This window comes from Anolis carolinensis, chromosome 1 (assembly GCF_035594765.1).
Source record: "Anolis carolinensis isolate JA03-04 chromosome 1, rAnoCar3.1.pri, whole genome shotgun sequence".
Taxonomy (NCBI): Eukaryota; Metazoa; Chordata; class Lepidosauria; order Squamata; family Dactyloidae; genus Anolis; species Anolis carolinensis.
In genome coordinates this window covers 268,816,292-268,834,522 of record NC_085841.1, presented here as the reverse complement: position 1 = coordinate 268,834,522, position 18,231 = coordinate 268,816,292, and the positions used below count along the sequence as shown (strand labels likewise).

The following is an 18,231-nucleotide window of genomic DNA, read 5'->3' as shown; positions in this document are numbered from 1 at the left end:
TCATCCACATTTTGACTTCAACCTCTCATCTGCTGGAGACTTCAGCCTTTGGCTCCGGGTGAGTGAGATGGCATTGTAACTGGCAAACATCTGTTTCAGCTTTCATCCCTCAAGAATGCAAGCATTAATCATTACAAATGGAGTGTGAAATGGAAAGGAAGGGGAGGAGGGGGAAACGAAGGCTTTTGAATTCACATTTTATTCTGAGCGTTGTGAGATAAACATCCTTTGGAGCTCCATCCAAATGGGAGCTGGCAGAGAGTTGTGGTGGATTTTGTTGCTGATCCCCTGGCTTACAAACAGTGACATCTTTCCATTGGAAAGAGATGCTTTCCTTTTCGGTACTTTACAGTGACGATAATGCAGCAGTGTGAGCCACGTTTGTGTCAGCCTTTTTAGAGCAAACAAATGGAAAGATCTACTCTGTTTAAATATCTCAGGGAGGAGGCGAACTATTCCTGTCTCCTGCTCTTTTCATGCCACTGAATTCTGGTTGGAATGGTCCATGCTGCCGTATTACCTATTTCAGTGAAATCCCAGAGCAAATCAAGCCTGAACTCTCAACAAAAACAAAGATGACTAAATTGAAACTTTCACACTTTGGCTACCTTTGAGAAGACAGCACTCACTAGAAAAGACAATAATGCCGCCTGGCAAGATAGAAGGCAAAAGGAAAACCAAAAGAATACATTCCAGGCAGATAGATTCAGTCAAGGAAGCAACGGCTGCCCTGAATCTGCAAGTCCCGAGCAGGATAATTAAGAATAGGGTGATTTGGAAGTCCCCCATTCATAGGGTTGCCATAAGTCAAAGTTGATTCAAAGGCCGATAACAACAACAAAGCCCATCCTGTGTTACTCTTCCAGACAGCACTTCTTGTTTAGTTAACTCTTTTTAAAAAAAGTGCTGCCCTTTGACAACAGCTTTCCAAAATTCCTCACAAAGAAATGCCTGGAAAGCCCCAGTCTTTCTTTATGATCTGCAACTCCAGATCCAAATACAATAGAGTCTCACTTATCCACCATAAACAGGCCAGCAGAACATTGGATAAGTGAAAATGTTGGATAATAAGGAGAGATTAAGGAAAAGCCTATCAAACATCAAATTATATTATGATTTTACAAATTAAACACCAAAACATCATGTTTTACAACAAATCAACAGAAAAAGCAGTTCAATACATGGTAACATTATGTAGTAATTACTGTATTTATGAATTAAGCACCAAAACATCGTAATGTATTGAAAACATCGACTACAAAAACATTGACTGCTAAAAGGCTAACTGTGTTTGGATAATACAAAACGTTGGATAAGTGGAGGTTAGATAAGCAAGACTCTGCTGTAGGTCCTTACATCCTTAGTGCTATCTGACAGCAATGGAGGTCATGGACAAGCCATCCAATATGTTCTAAAATAAGATGGAAGGATATTTTGGACAACACCACAGATGAATATACACTGGGCATTAATTAGAAAAACTGAATAGGCTGGGAATGCTTTAGAAGTCTGGAAAATATAGTGGTCCAGCATTTCTTGGATTTGTTAATTGTCTGGTGCAGGAATACTGAGCCTTTGTGTCTTTTTGGTACTTTACGGATTCATTATCAACCATATACCAGGAGCATATAGAATTGATGTGAATATGTAAATAGGCTACATCATTAACCATGGAAGTGCTTGTGTTTGGCATGTTCGGTTACAGGCAAGAAAAAATTATTAGGAAAGATGTTTTGAACAGAATTCAGTAGAATTCAAATAAAAAGAAATGTTTCTGTCCAGTATCGCTGATTCTATTACCATACAATTGGAACCACCCTTAAGCAACTCTTGCTTGTATTGTGTCTTGTTAGTGGGCAATTCTAGCAATTGCGGTATAGATGCTTTGGAATCAATAGATACATTTAAAAGGAGGTTTGAAATAATCGTTTATGCATGAAACAGATTGCGATGTTCATCTTTTTGTGTGTAAATACTGTTTCCTTTTGAGGGCATGCTTTGTTTTGATGGGATATTTCCCTGAAACAACCAACAGGGGAGAAACCTTCTTAAGAAGTACTGCCAGGAATAATACCCATGTACATTTTTGTGTAAAAGCCTGATGCAGTTGACTACTGGAGGAAATGAGTGATTGGCACATAAATCATCATAATGTGAAGGTCACACAAACCTGTTTAGTTATTTATTTATTGTATTTATTTCCTGCCTCTCTCCCAAAATGAGATTTTGAGAAAGGATAAGATGAAAAAGTACATAGATAATAGATGAATGTTTACAAAGATTTGGACATCTTCCCATTTCATTTTCTGACTAGAAGGGGAACGCCTTTTGTACATTGCAAACTGCCATCTGTTAACTATACTTTGAATGATGTGATTTGCTCCTGTGATTACATTTCTCAAGTACTTGTGTGGGCAGAGTTGGCTTCTGGGTCTATGGCAAGTTCAGGTACCTATCTCCCCAGCCATATTCTTTCTTTCTTTCTTTCTTTCTTGCTTGCTTGCTTGCTTGCTTGCTTGCTTGCTTGCCTGCCTTCTTTCCCCCCTCCTCTCTCCCCCTCCCTCCCTCCCTCTCTTTCTCTCTTTCCCTCTCTCTCTAAATAACTGTTTGAGATTGGGAGGCTGGTTGTAGTTAAGTACCACCAACAGCCCTTGAGATGACAGCATTATTGCCCAGAATAGGCTATAGTCCTTGGTTTTTATGTCTGAGTGGTCTCAGTTGAGAGCGGTATGTAACCAATCAGTAATGTTCTGCCCATTTTATCACACCTCCTTTTCTGATTACCAGCCAGTATCACCATGTTCCATCTGTGTGTAGAAGGACCATTTCAGCCTTGGGAGCCCTGCTTCCATTGCACCACAGGAGCATACAAGAAGCAGTTCAAAAACTGTTGTTAACACTTTTTTGTGACCTGTTGGCCTTCTTTGCTGAACAAGAAACATACATGTTTTATGTCAGCTAAACTGTTTTTAAGTGAACACTTCAGAAAAAGGGTTAGGGTGTATCTACGTGGTAGAATTAATGCAGTTTGACAACAATTTAGCTGCCACAAATATTTGTTGTGGAACCCTGGGATCTGCAACTTGGTAAATCTGAGAAGGCTAAAGACCTTGTAAAACTACAACTCCCATGATTCCATAGCATTGAGCCATAGGTGTCGGACTGTTTTAGGGACCTCATCACATTGAGGTCCAGAAGCGTCTTCTCTGCGCTTCTCAGCGCTGCCGGCATCCTGTTGACACGGAGTCCCCTGGAGCCCATCAAATGACGCAGGGCTACTTCTGGTTGGCCCCCATTGGAGTCCGTTCTGGCAGCGCAAAAGAGCAGAGCCCAGAGGAATCAGGTGTACACACAAATCCTCACAGAACATAGCTGGAGAAGATGAAGAGGAAGTGGGGACAGCAGGGAAACATCATGGAAAGGCATTCCACATCTACCAGTGGTATGGGGATGAAGCCTTATGCTGCCCAGGGTTTTCCCCGCTGTCCCCCAGCTTATATCATGTCACTACCACCTTCTAAGTTTATTTACAGTATTTATATTCCGCCCATCTCACCCCAAAGGGGACTCAGGGCGGATCACATTATATACATATAGGGCAAACATTCAATGCCCATATATATATACATAGAACCGAGACAGAGACTGACACAGAGGCAATTTAACCTTCTCCTGAGGGGATGTTCGATTCTGGCCACAGGGGGGAGCAGCTGCTTCATCATCCACTGTGACAGCACTTCCTCATTCCAACATCGTAAATTAGTTGAATTTGCCTCCCCACTTTATAAGTGGTACCTTATTTCCTACTTGATAGATGCAACTATCTTTCGGGTTGCTAGGTCAGCAACGAGCAGGGGCTATTTTTTATTTTTTAATTGACGGGTGCTCACCCCGCCAGGGGCTGGCCTTGAACTCATGACCTCATGGGCAGAGTGATTTATTGCAGCAGGCTGCTCACCAGTCTGTGCCACAGCCCGGCCCCATTTTCACATATTTTCCAGTAAAGTCTCGATGCTTCTCACTATAGCTCTGGAACCTCATCACATTTCTGATATTCTACACAGGATAGCAGCTTCTGCCAAAGCTGTTAAAAATAGTCTCTCTCTGAAAGGCAATAAAACATCATTTGCTTGATCTGATCTTGAACTTAATTAAACATTGGTTATAATAGACCATTGGCCTTGCATTTGCACTTGACACAAACACTGCATCAGCCTTGATTTCACCAATCAAGATTATGAAATCTGGTTTAAGGTCAGAGACTGGTCAAGAGTTCACTTGCCTTTGATAGCTAAGGTTATTTGAACATATGGCAAACGGATATAAACCCAGATTCGGGTTCAAAATATTAATTCTTATGAATAATGGAAGCAGATGACCCTCTGCTTCCTGCTACTGCATTTGAACATATGCGTAATATATGAAGCTTCTCAGAGGCTCACTCTGGAGCAAGTCAGTCACATTTTAGTCCTAGATGTGTCGCTATTTTTGTGGGTTTGAACTGCTCCAGACATCCTCAAACTCCCCTCCAAGAGTGACAGCTTACTATTTAAATAGTTCAGGGGTAGACAGGACTGCACTATTTAACATTTTCTCTTTACTATTTATCTGTCCAGCGTTTGGGGGCATCTGTTCAGCCCCAAAGTGTAGTAGGGGCAGAAAGCTGGCTCCTGGCCAGTTTGAATGATACTTTTCTTTTGCTGAAAATATAACATTATATAGATATAAGCTAGGTAAAGGTAAAGGTTTCCCCTGACGTTAAGTCCAGTCGTGTCCGACTCTGGGGGTTGGTGCTCATCTCCATTTTTAAGCCGAAGAGCCGGCATTGTTTGTAGACACCTCCAAGGTCATGTGGCTGGCATGACTACATGGACTGCTGTTACCTTCCCACTGGAGCGGTACCTATTGATCTACTCACATTTGCATGTTTTTGAACTGCTAGGTTGGCAGAAGCTGGAGCTAACAGCGGGCGCTCACTTCACTCCCCGGATTTGAACCTGGAACTTTTCGGTCTGCAAGTTCAGCAACTCAGCACTTTAACACACTGAGCCACCGGAGGCTCCACATATATATATATATATATATATATATATATATATAAGCTACACGTATATAAATCATATATAATACAACTATAATTAGTATACAGAGAGGGAGAGGGAGAGGGAGAGCATAAATGCAACCTGGCCCCTGGCCCTGGCCTGACTCTCATTGAAGTTAATGGAGAAACATGACCATGAACTATGTTAAATCATGTTTACTTCAGTGAGGTTGGAGCATCACTGATCTCCTCTCATGAAGAGCAGGGAGTTACTACAGAGGACAATGTGTAACCATCAGGGCCGGCCGGAGATATTTTTTAATGGGAAGCGGGGGTGCTGAAAAGCGCCCCCGCCACCCGCGCCCTGGCCCCGCCCAGCGTGCCCTGGCCCCGCCTCCCACGCTGCGTGGGAGGCGGGGCCAGGGCGATTAGTGAGGGGGGGCGGGGCCACAGTTGGCCCCGCCCCCGCCCAGCGTGGCCATTTTGCCCTTAGTAACAAACTAAGGGCAAAAATGGCTTCTCTGGCTGTGCGCATGCGCACAGCCAGAGAAGCCATTTTTGCCCTTAGTTTGTTACTAAGGGCAAAATGGCCTAGCTGTGCTGTGCGCACGCGCACAGCACAGCTAGGGCATTCGGGCCTGACTTCCTGGTCGCGGCCGGCGACCGCCCGGGCGATCGCCGGCCGCGACCAGGAAGTCAGGCCCGAATGGCGCCCCTAGCAGCCAGCGCCCGAGGCGGCCGCGTCCGCGGCCGCCTAGTAACAACCGGCCCTGGTAACCATGTTCCAATCTGGGCATCAACTTCAGGCCATGCTTGATTTCTTGAATGCTTTGGTCAGCTTGCACTGTGTCACGAAGTGCTTAACAGTTTGATTTAACACATGTGAAAAGCTACATCTGGCATTGCAGTATAGTTACCTATTGTCTATATTCAGTCTTCTTATTGTACTACATAAATATCTCTCTAGCATAGTAAAATACAGTAGTGTGCCTTATATGAAAAGCAAAATCAAGATTTGCTTTTTCAATGTTTAAAAATATTTCAATGCCATAGATGGTTGAATCAACTGATATACAAATGGGTGGATATAAAGGGCTAACTGTCTTAGCAAAAATGATAATTCTGTGAATAAAACAGAGAGGTGTGAAAAGAAAATTGAACAGCTCTAGCAAACATGTAAATACAACATGGAGTAACTATCACACTTCTCACTCATACTAGGAAACACTCTCAGCAGGAAGCATTGGTTAGACACATTGCTAAACCACATCAGTAGGAGAAAACATCTTTTAGAAATAACAAAAGTAATGCTTATTTTGTCATGGGATGGTCAAGGTGACCCCATATTCTGTTTCATATCAGGCAAATTTAAGATGGTGACGTTGAAACATGGCGATGTACTCCTGAAGCAGAATCAGCAAAGTCCTACCAGAAAGTATGGAAGGTCCACAAGCAGAGACCAAAACATCCCAGGTTGCCTGAGGCTTGCCAAAGTGAACCAAGTCAGATAAGGGCAAAGTAAAGGCTGAGTGAGATGTGGGTTGGATACAAAAGTGGTCTGCCAAAAGAAGAGACAAAGGACCCAGGGAAGGAGTGACAAGCGCTAGAGGCAGTGGTAGATGTTCCGTTGGGCTGCTTTACAGAAACCACTGCCCATACCTTTGCTTGTCCCGGGTCTTCAGATTTCATCTTCATGAAATCTGACTTTAACATTTCAGTAAGCCCAAACAGAATCCTAAATAAAAACTGAAACCCTTGAGATTTCTTACAGCTCAGGTGTGGGAGTCACATCAGAGATGGAAGAATATTAATTTATTTCCTGGTACTCTGGAAAAGTAGCACAGTGATTAGAATTCTACAGAGTTTTACTCCATATTAGAGGTTTTTCTGGGAGTTATTCTGTGCAGATACACGTAGTGGGTAGTTTTCCTAAAAATCGTGGTTGTTTTGTGCAAAAATACTACTATTACTATTACTACTACTATTACTACTACTACTACTAAATAATAATAATAATAATAATAATAATAATAATAATAATAATAATAATAATAAAACCACAAAGTGCAAAAATGTACAAAGTACAAAACCCAACAAAGTGGGGTTTGTGTGCAGAAGAGTGCTCTTTTGTTTTGCACAAAAGCAGTAATTTTGCACCAATTCCTCCCCCCCTCCCAATGACTAAGTGGAAACACGAAAGAAAAAATAATCCTGAGCCATATGCGGCATTTTTTGGTGCAAGATTGCTAGTGCAAGAGGCTACTGGGGGATATGTGGCTGTCTGGATAAAATACACATTTTGTTTAAAGTAGACTTTTACAACCACCACTACATAGTGATCTGAGAACTAGTAGTTTTGGACACAACTCCACTTTGCATTAAAAAAGCCTCCATGGTTATTTATGTACAGAATAAAACTCTGGAATGCATTGGGATGTGAAAGCAACAGCCAAAAATGCATAGAAATATAAATTTTCTTTGCAGAGGAAAAAAATCGAGGAAATTATTTTTCTCCACTTGCAAGGATAAGATAGTCAAATATTTACATCCCTGTCTCATATACATAACCCTTTTGCATTTTTTCACAGACAATCCCTTTATAGAATATTTTAGCTGCAACTGTTTACATCCATTTTTTATCTCTCTCCTTTATCTCTGTTTTCAGAGACAACGAAAAAAGAAAGCCAGTATCTCCACAGTGAAGAGCTCACACTGTGAGGCTCATATTATCCTAAAAATGTCTCAGTCAGGTGAATATAAATGTAAGGATGTATAATTTGAAATGTACCCTAGAAAGGTGTTTTGTTTTAGCAGCTCCAGGACTGTTATTTTTAACAACCCTGGAGCTGTTAAACAGACACCTAAATTTGACCAATACAACAAGACATCACCCCCCCCCCCCCCACACACACACACACCCATATCTGTGGATCCTATATCTACAGTTTCACTTACTCACTGTTCACACTAGCCTTGTCCCCTTCCCTGCAAGCCTCAGGCTGTTGTGTGCACATTCACGTAACAGCCTCAGGCTTGTGAGGGAAAGCAGGACGAATCGCTGCCACCATTGCTAACTTCTGAAGCCCGTGGCTGTTGTGTAAACAAGAGGGCAGGAAGAAGAACCACCACTACTATCTCTTCATCGCCAAGGAGAAAGATGGATCAGGAAGTAAACGGGTGAGATAGCAAATGAGTTATTTTGCTCCAAGCACAAAAATAGGGCATTCGCTATTCCACGTGATTTCATGTGTCCCAGGAAGTCCTGGAATGTATCCCTTACGGATATGGGGGCCAAACTGTAAATAAAATTTCCTGTGCATGTTTTGAGGATTATCCAATTGTAATTTTGAGGAAGGTGCAATTGTTTTAAAATGATATTATTAAATATCCATAGCAAACACAGCTGATCGTCATCTCAGAAGGAGGATAATCAAAACAATGTATGCATGAAATCACTTTGCAAAATTTGTTTCATTTTTAAAAATTTGCAAATTTGAAACCATCCTTTAATTTATCATGAAATTTATTCACTGTAGCACATATTTTTTTTTCTATGTGAAATCCGTGTTTGTTGCTAAACAGAACTACAAAATCACAAAATTACTATTAACTGCAAAATACTTAATCCTAAATCTTAGTTAAATTATAGAGCTAGACAACAGCAAATAGAGGTTTAGAACATCATTTCTTCTTTCCTCTCAAAACCTCTTCTGCCTTTCTAAAAGAGGAGCGAGAAGGGCCTATTGGAGTGGAGAGGGAATCCCACAGATTAATGGCTATGAAAAAGGGGTCCTATCCTTAGTGTTAGAAATGCAACAACACCCAGTATTTAAAGATCATAGAAAACATCAGTGAAAGGGGTAATGAATGTTTCAGTGATCTACAATTTCCTTACATCTTAGACTGATATTCTTAGGAATCACACCACCTCTTCCTTCCTCCCTCTTCTTTGCTCTTTCACCACTGCTAAAGTGAAACTAATTTAAGAGTTTTTCAAATGAGGCAGATAATGCGCAATTACAACAGGATAAAGGCACTTTTGGATGGAGCTTATCGCACTACAGTTGTCTTTCCCATAATTTCCTTGTGCTTGAATCATGAAAGAATTGTCTCTTTTCATTGACGGGAAAACCTGCTAATGAAAACCTGCTAATGAATAACCCTGGTTTTAGGATTTCTTCTGGAATCAAAATATTGTGAAGCAGAGGAAGATCTCATGAAAATGCCAAAACTATGCAGTTAAGTAGAAATAAGGGGGGGAGGGGGACACAGTGAGTGTGCACTGGGTAGGATGAACAAGAGTAGGAGCTGAAGGTGTGCGGAAGACTGATTGCAACAATTTGCATCAACATAGTGCTAGCATTGCACAACTGCAGTTACGTGTGAAAGTCATCATCCCAATCAGGATATATTTCCATTTGCTTATACTATGCAATTGACATGAGACAACAGACTGGTGTGATAAAGTCCTTAGTCCTCTTTCTATTCTGGCTTAGCTTTGCTATCCCCAATACAGCTCTTATTTAAAAAATCAATTTATTTCTTATAGCCCTTAGTGTCTATGCTCCTTGATCATCGTAGCTAGCTGCTGCACACATGCATTGTCTATCACTGAGTAACTATTTTAGAGGTCTTCACTATCCCCTTTTTGTTTCAACCCACCTAAATGCCAAATTCAACCAAGGTGCTCACCATATGGTATTAACTTCAACCACATGGCTCACCTCTAGCCTTGGACTGTTTATGAACAAGGGAAAATGCAATAGTCACAATACTGATTCTTAGATAACCTCCCCACTGAAAGAGCTCATTCATTTATTACCACTCCTTGCTTTCTATTTGCTACCTAGGTACTATTCCAGATTGCTTACTTGTAATCTCTGACTCACATTAATACGCTAGTCCTAAAAATATTTTCCTGTGAGGGAGTGCTGTCAATTTCAATAACACCTGCTTCTCTAAAATAAAAAGAGTTAAAAAAATCACATGGTTCCATCACACCTCATTATATCAGAGGTAGAAATTGGAGGCAGAAACAAAGCATGGATATGTTACTTTTTTTTTTTTTTTGCATACTACTCCCAAGAACCTCCCAGACTGGATGAGGATTCTGGTAACTGTAGTTTCCAAAGTAACTTTTGAAGAGTGGTCAGACAGAAAGGCACATATAGGATGTTTAAGTGGAATATAGCACTATAAGGACACACAATGAAAGGACCTGAGGATGATTGGGTTCTAATTTATATTGTTAGACCAGTCTAGGTACCTGGGGATGCCCAGGTTAGATATTTTGTACTGGTATTTAATGGAAATAGTCATTGCTTTTGGTTTGTTTTTTTTAAATGAATGCTCCCATTAGAAAATGCATAAGGATGTGGGTGAACTGTAACTCCCAACACCCAAGGTCTAGCTGCTACCCAGCACCTCTAATATTTTCTGTTGGTCGTGGTGGGTCTGTAGGCCAAGTTTGGTCCAGATCCATCACTGGTGGGAGTCACAGGAAAGGGAATCATCTTGGACTCTTCCATAAACACACACACACACACACACACACACACACACACACACACACACATATATATATATACCTGCGCGCACACATACAAGCAATCATATTTTCACCTTTATTATATAGAAAGAGTTTTGTGTTTTCTTTAATGGGAAGGCAGTGAAATAATGGGTTTTCACCTGCTCTCCCCAGTGGTCCTTCTGCTGGCAGGAGTGATGAAGGTTGCCAGTTCGAATCCAACCCAGGGAGAGCGTGGATGAGCTCTCTCTATCAGCTCCAGGTCCAGGACATAAGAGAAGCCTCCCATAAGGATGGTAAAACATCAAAACATCTGGGCGTCCCCTGGGCAACGTCCTTGCAGATGGCCAATTCTCTCACACCAGAAATAACTTGCAGTTTCTCAAGTCGCTCCTGACACACACAAAAATGTAATGTGCCTTCGAATCAACTCTGACATAAAGCAAAAGTTATTCAGAGGGGATTTGCCATTGCCTTCCTCTGAGGCTTAGAGAACATGACTTGTCTAAGATCATCCAATGAGTGTAGTCCCAGATCTCCCACAGTCCTAGTACAGTGTAAATCAAAACACCAAATTAGAATTCTCATAAGTAAACATCTGCTTTTTAAGATAAATGTCAGCAACCTAAGTTGTTTATTTATTTATTTATCTTAGTGCAAACAATGTAGTGGCACTTTCCCTACTCATATTCCTATAGAAGCTGCTCACATTTTTTAATGTTCAAATAAGTCTCATAGAATTCCTTGCAACATCTCTTGGTCAATACATTTTGTACTCAGGCTTCAGTGAAGAGGCTCATGGTCTAGGCAATATTAAATAATAACTTTTGTATAGGACTTAAAAGTCTTCATGTATGACTTCATGTATGGTATCTCAGTAACCCCTATAATTGTATGATTTGTATTACTTCTGAGATGGTAATAAATTATGTCCATGTGTATGATTCCTCACAAGAAAAAGATGATTGAAACCAAGAGACAGGGATTTCATGGTTGATAAGACGCAGGGCTTGAAGATTTTTCTGTTCAAGCTTACAACTTTTATTTTTTTGCTTCACCAGCTTTTTGGAAAAAATGAGAATCAAGTATTTTCCCAAAAGAAGGAGAACATGAAGGTATTGATCTCAGGATGATAGCTCCTGGTTTCTTGATGGCAATATACAAGAAGGGGGAAGGATAATTATTTTACATTTTATTGCAGAAATCATGGAAGAAGCTTTGCTTTGTGATCTAGGCAGATGGGTACAGCAAAATTCCAGCTGAGTCGAGATCTGAAAATGTCATTTGGTGCTTCACAGACAGACTATAATTACTCTTTGGCCTTGGCAGTGGTGACTGATATTTAAAATTTTGTCTTCTTCAGAACTTCCAATTTCCACCTGATAGTTATAAACTCTTTTGCCCATGAGGAGGGACAGCTGTAGCACAGTGGCCAGAAGATTAATTATAACTAGTCAAGCAGATGCTTAATGATCCCAGAAAGAGCCAGAAGATTGATGGGTTGGGAATAAGATGTGTGAAGTGTGCCATCGTTTAGGGGGAATAATCTGGTGCATCAAAAATAAAATAAATAAGACTAAAGTTAGGAAATGTATGAATACATATACTTAATAATGATAAGAAGCACTGCCAGCTACATTTATATGGTTTGCAATCATTATTCTAGTACTATTGGTATATCTACTTGATCATTCTCTCACCAGCTATATATATCTGTCACCTCTCCTGCGTGGTAATTTCAAAGAGTTAGACAATGATTAGATCCATCAGAACTGATAGTCCTATTTGGGTCAGGGGATTTAGAAAGATGAAGGAGACAAGGGTATAATTAGATTAATTAATTTTAAGATAAGATGATAGAAAATATTGGAAACAATCTATTACAATCCTCCCCACGACCTGGTCCTAATCTGGGATCTAGCGCCAATGCAGAGCTCTTCGAAAATTATTAACCCTTAGTAAGGTTTACAGAAGATTCATATATCCTCCAGCATTTCACAGATGAAAACTGGGGTACATGGGGCCAAGAAAAATTAGAGTGTGATCAAGATAGTAAAAAATATTAATGAGAAAGAACCCAGAAGCAAGGAAAGGCTGCAGCAGTTTGCTTTTGCCTGAGCCTACTGGGAAAGGTAGGACCTTCCCCATCCTCTCATCTCCCTTTTGCAGAATTTGCAGCAATTGAAGCAAGCTGAATGTGAAGGGAGAAAGTGGGAGGAGAGAGCACTGGATCATTTTAAATGCAGCTCAGAAAATGGAACAACAACAGATTAATCCAAATGGCCCTGCCAAATTGGGATAGTTGTAAGGTTTAGACCAGTTCCTTTCCTTCCTGCTTCCCTTTGGAGTTTACATGAGAATCTTCTTACTCTTCCCAAGTAGATCCTTCTTCCCACAGCTTCCTGGCAGCCCAACAGAGACCCGTTTGTTGAATCTGAGGTTCCCCACCACTACCTGTCTCCCTGAGGCCCTAAGGTGGAGAACTGGAGGCTGAGGAAGGGATGAGAATATGAATCCAGAGGCTATGAAAGGGTTCCATGTGAGACAACTATGAAATAGGACATTTTGAACCATAGAGGTTTCTTCCAAGACCTACACCTCTTTCTCTGAGGAGGTTCCCTGGATTCTGGAGGTATGGCAGCGACAATCTAACAACCACTTCTGAACTATTTCTTCAGAGTAATGATAGTCAGCTAGAGGAACTGAAACCTAATTTATTCCCTGTGTGCTTTGTATTTGGCCTTTGGCAAGCCTTTAGTTCCACCTCTTCCTTTGTTAGCAAGTGTCTGAACCAGTTTATTTAATTCATGTGCAAAGGGTTCTTTAACTTTATTCGTCATGGAAGGATCGGCCCTTTTGGCCATGAGAAAGCTCTTGGTTGTTACCTCCAATTTTCTAGCCTTGAAGGTAGGAGTCAGTAGCTTGTCCTGCTGGGATGCCTGAGGACAAGAACAATAGATAAAAACTGTTAACAGATATACAATTTCCTTCTGAAGAATGTTTAAACATCACAGATTGTTAAATCAGCCAGAACAAGCAACCCCACTTTTGTGCAGAATGATATACCAAAGAAGACCTTACATGCCCACTGGAAACCCAGAAAGAATGAAGCCAACCGTGAGAGGAGCCTTCGTGACCAGAGTGCTGCCAAACAGAAAACCCTGTCACAGGTACCTAACAACCTAGCCCCTTAGGGGGATGGGACCCACAACTGGGCTTCCACCAAAGAACTTAAATTTTGTTCAGGTTCTTATAAGAGAAGACAGGATTGCCATCTTTCTTCTTGTCCCATGTGCATTGCCCCCAGATATCATATGCTCAACACATGGTTGTTAGCCTCAGCATTGTTTGATGAAGGAAATATAAGTTACATTCAGACACAATGAGGGAGCAATAGGGTAGCAATCAATTCTTTCAAGTTCTGGAGAGAACTGCTTCTTGGAGCATAGCTCACACGCACATGACAGCTAATATGGCCACAGTGTTGTTGCTGTTGTTTTTGTACCTTCAAGTGATTTCTGATGCATGGTAACCTTAAGTCAAATCAAAGTTTTCTTGCCACATTTGTTCAGAGGAGGTTTGCTTTTGGCTTCCTCTGAGGCTGAGAGTGTAAGACTTGCCCAGTGTCACTCAGTGGGTTTTTATGGCCAAGCGGAGATTCAGATCCTGGACTCCACAGTTCACGTCCAATACCCAAATCACTAAACCACACTGGCTCTCTGTGACAACCTTACAAACTACCACATATCTGTTAGATTCTGCATGACTTAACATGCAAGTGGTACTGTATATCTGACTGTTTCCTTTTGCTGCAAGAAAATAAAAACAGATACCACCAATTAAAAAATAAGTGGTTAATGTAGTCTCAAAGGATAGAAGAGTTCTTTGGGGACAGTGAAAGTTGTTGTTGCCTTTTCTTCGTTCTTTTAACTACCAGAGAGTCCTGTAGCAACCTTGCAATTAAGAGACCAATTTAATGTTATCTCTCTCTGTTTCTAATGTGTGAAATAAAGCAACATGGTAGATAGTTCTTTTTGCTTATAGGATCATAAGAACCTTTCCTAGAGCAAGTGTATTACTGAATGATGCCAGTTGACTGATACTATGAACTGTTTTATTCTTGTTTTACATGGTATTACTGTTTTTATCTTTTATACTGTGAATTGTATTTATATTGTTGTTTATTTCATCAATGTTGTTTGGGCCTTTGCCCCATGTAAGCTGCCTCGAGTCCCCATAGGGAAATGGTGGCAAGCTATAAATAAAGTTTTATCATTATTATTTTAGCATTTTAGCCAATATGTTCATCTGAAAACATGTACAGGTAGAGATACAAGGTTTTCATTTCATTAAGAACTGTATTGCATGTGGCTTTCAGTGCGGTTGGAGTGGCTTGCATGATAAATAAATGCCTGCACGATTAAATTATTATTCTTTTAAGTTGTGTAACCAACTGGAAATTATTTTCATTAGAGAATGCTAATTCCTTGCTTAATCAATATGGCTGTGGTTACTGTGGCCTCATTATGTTAGTTCCATTGACAAAAGTTAAATACTATGTTCTTTGAGTCTCCGTCAAAAGATTTATTATTTAATTTACCTTTACAGTGTCTCATCGTTGTTTGGTTTTATTGTTCACTCTTTCATACAGGGTGTTTGAAAAATAACTCCCTAGTTTTAAGTATAAATACATTAAAACTAGGGAGTTCTTTTTCAAACACCTTGTATGATGTATATGAATGTTGTTTATCCATGAAGAGGTTAAACAAGTAGAATGGATTCTTTCTCATTCATCCAGTTGCCCAATGCTTAGACTTCAGGACCGGAAACTGAATTATTTTTAATATAAACATTATATAGGAAGTCATTTTAAATAAAACCATGTACTTTTAAACCACACTTTTATGTGGTCATACATGAAAAGAGCGGTCAGTTCCCTCTACTTTAAAACTAAACTCCACTCTGATATCATTAACAACAATTTAATCTGCAGATATTATCAAATAAATGTTGTTCCATCAAAGAAGCAAAGCATTTATTCTCTGCTGTTGTCCCTAAAGAGAGGCTGTTTAATGGCCAGGAGCAAGGACCAGCAGATAATATTAGCAACTCTACTCAAAGAAAGGAGCCCCCACTGGCGCAGCATGTTAAAGCACTGAGCTGCTGAACTTGCAGGCTAAAAGGTTGCAGGTTCAAATCCGGAGAGCAGAGTGAGCTCCCCCTGTTAGCCTCAGCTTCTGCCAACCTAGCAGTTTGAAAACATGCAAATGTGAGTAGATCAATAGGTACTGCTCTGGCGAGAAGGTAATGGCGCTCCATGCAGTCATGCCAGCCACATGACCTAGGAGGTGTCTATGGACAACGCTGGCTCTTCGGCTTAGAAATGGAGATGAGCACCAACCCCCAGAGTCGGACACAACTGGACTTAATGTCAGGGGAAACCCTTTACCTTAACCCTACTCAAAGAAATGGTTTTGAAGAGTTCCACAAGGTTCTCTCTGAACTGGAAAAATAAGATTTAAAGTGGAGAATGAAAAATAAGCGAAAGCAAGTATTAAGTTATGCATTTGAGGGTAAAAAATGATCCCAGTTTCACACATCTATTAGTTGAAAGCAGATGACCAAGAGATCTGAGAGTCATGGTTGATATCTCTCAAACGTCCCTTTGTGTATTCAGTGTAGCTTTCTTCCATGTACGCATGTGTAGGAGAGTTTACATGTACACTTTGTTTTTCACAAGAGGCTTCAATTAAAATAATTGTCCAAATAATGTTTTCTGTGCTTGATCATGTAGGTGCATTTCTGATCATTCCTGAGTGGGTTCAACTAGGTAGCAATCTTGGTGGCCCAACTTTGTCTGACCATAGTTCCCAGAACTGCCAATCAAAACAGTAACTGGCCATAATAACTGAAGGAGGGAAGGAGTTCTACATCAAAAAAGTAACTTTTCCAATCTCTGTAAGGAAATGGCATTTGGTCAACAGGGTGTGATATTTGACTGGGAGTTGAAATCCACAAGCATGTAGACAATTTCAACAGAAAGGAGGAGGAAACCATGAAAATGAACTCCATATAGCCCAGAAAGCTTACAACAACCCAACTCTTTAACTGTTTTATTTCTAGTTGGCCCTTTGTTTGGTTCTGGAACACCCAATGGTTACCAAAATCCATGGATATTCCTTTCTCATTATATGTCCCTTATATAAAATAGTAAAATTGTGGTTGACTTTTTAGGTTTTTATTTTTTATTTCTTTGGTTGAAAGTGAGATTGCAAAATCCACAAATATGCAAAATGACTCTGTATACTCTGTCTTCTTCTGGGATTCCTAAGAGTGGGAGTTAATGTCTGAGCTGTGATTTCTAGACTATAAACATCTGAGTTAGGCCTGTTGATTTTTTAGATTGCAAAGAAGAAAGGACACAAGATTGTGGGAACAGGAAGTGGGATTGAAAGGAAATTTATTACTCAGGCTAAGAACATACTGAAACATCTGGCTACAAGTACAAATTGTACAGCTGGGATCAAAGGAGCTGAAAGGAAGGGACCCAAAGAAACTGCAACTGTCAGTCACATGATTTTTGAAAAGAAAGCATTCAAAGCTCAAGAAGGAAGGGATGCATTTAGGATTCAGCTACACTTTTCTTGTATATCTAATATTTCTCATCCACTCATCTTCCAAAAATCTCTAAATGACTTGAATTTGGTGTCCAAATTAGTATCTGGAATAAGTTAGGAACCAGAAATCTGGTTAATAGATTGTACAAATCTTGAACAAATATCCTGTAGTTTTAACAGATGAAACATCTGAAAAGGATGCTGCTGCTAGGTTGCTGTGAGTTTTCCGGGCTGTATGGCCATGTTCCAGAAGCATTCCCTCCTGACACTTCACCCATATCTATGGCAGGCATCTTCAGAGGTGTGAGGCCTGTTGGAAACTAGGAAAATGGGGTTTGTATGTCTATGGAAAGTCCAGGTTGGAAGAAAGAACACTTGTCTGTTGGAGGCAAGTGTGAATTGGAGGCAATTGAGCACCTTTATTAGCATTTAATGGCACTGCAGATTCAAAGCCTGGCTGCTTCCTGCATAGGAACCACAAAACGCAGATGAATCAAGAAACATGAAAGGCCCTGCAGTCAGCCTTAGCAGAGCACCTGATGAACCAACCTGGACACAGCATAATTTTTGAGAACACAGAAATGCTGGACCACTCTAGCAACCACCATGTCAAGCTATACAGAGAAGCCATTGAAATCCCCAAGCATGTGAACAATTTCAACAGAAAGGAGGAAACCATGAAAATGAACAAAATCTGGCCACCAGTATTAAAAAAACTCTAAAATTAATACAGCAAATAAAGAAAAACACTCTGAAAATAGAGGAAATCCAGACGGGAAACAATCAGGGCCAGCTAACACTTGCTAACAAAGGATTCCCTCAGACAGGAAGCAGCCAGGCTTTGAATCTGCAAGGCCATTAAATGCTAATCAAGGTGAGTAACTTGCCTCAAACAGACAAGAGTTCTTTCTCCCACATTATTGCTTTGCTTGGCTATCAGAAGATCTGTGCACGATGGGGACTGTGAGATGCTGGTTGCGGAAACAGTGTCGACTTCTTCCATGACGGCTTCAGAAAACTTGTTCATCGTTGGCAGAAATGTATCC

The 18,231-nt window shown here is 40.5% G+C and overlaps 1 protein-coding gene across 1 annotated transcript in view; it reads left to right on the top strand.

The window, feature by feature from the left end:
* osbpl5 (oxysterol binding protein like 5) overlaps positions 1-18,231 on the top strand; it is a 200,660-nt gene that overhangs the window by 18,203 nt on the left and 164,226 nt on the right. The window lies entirely within an intron of this gene.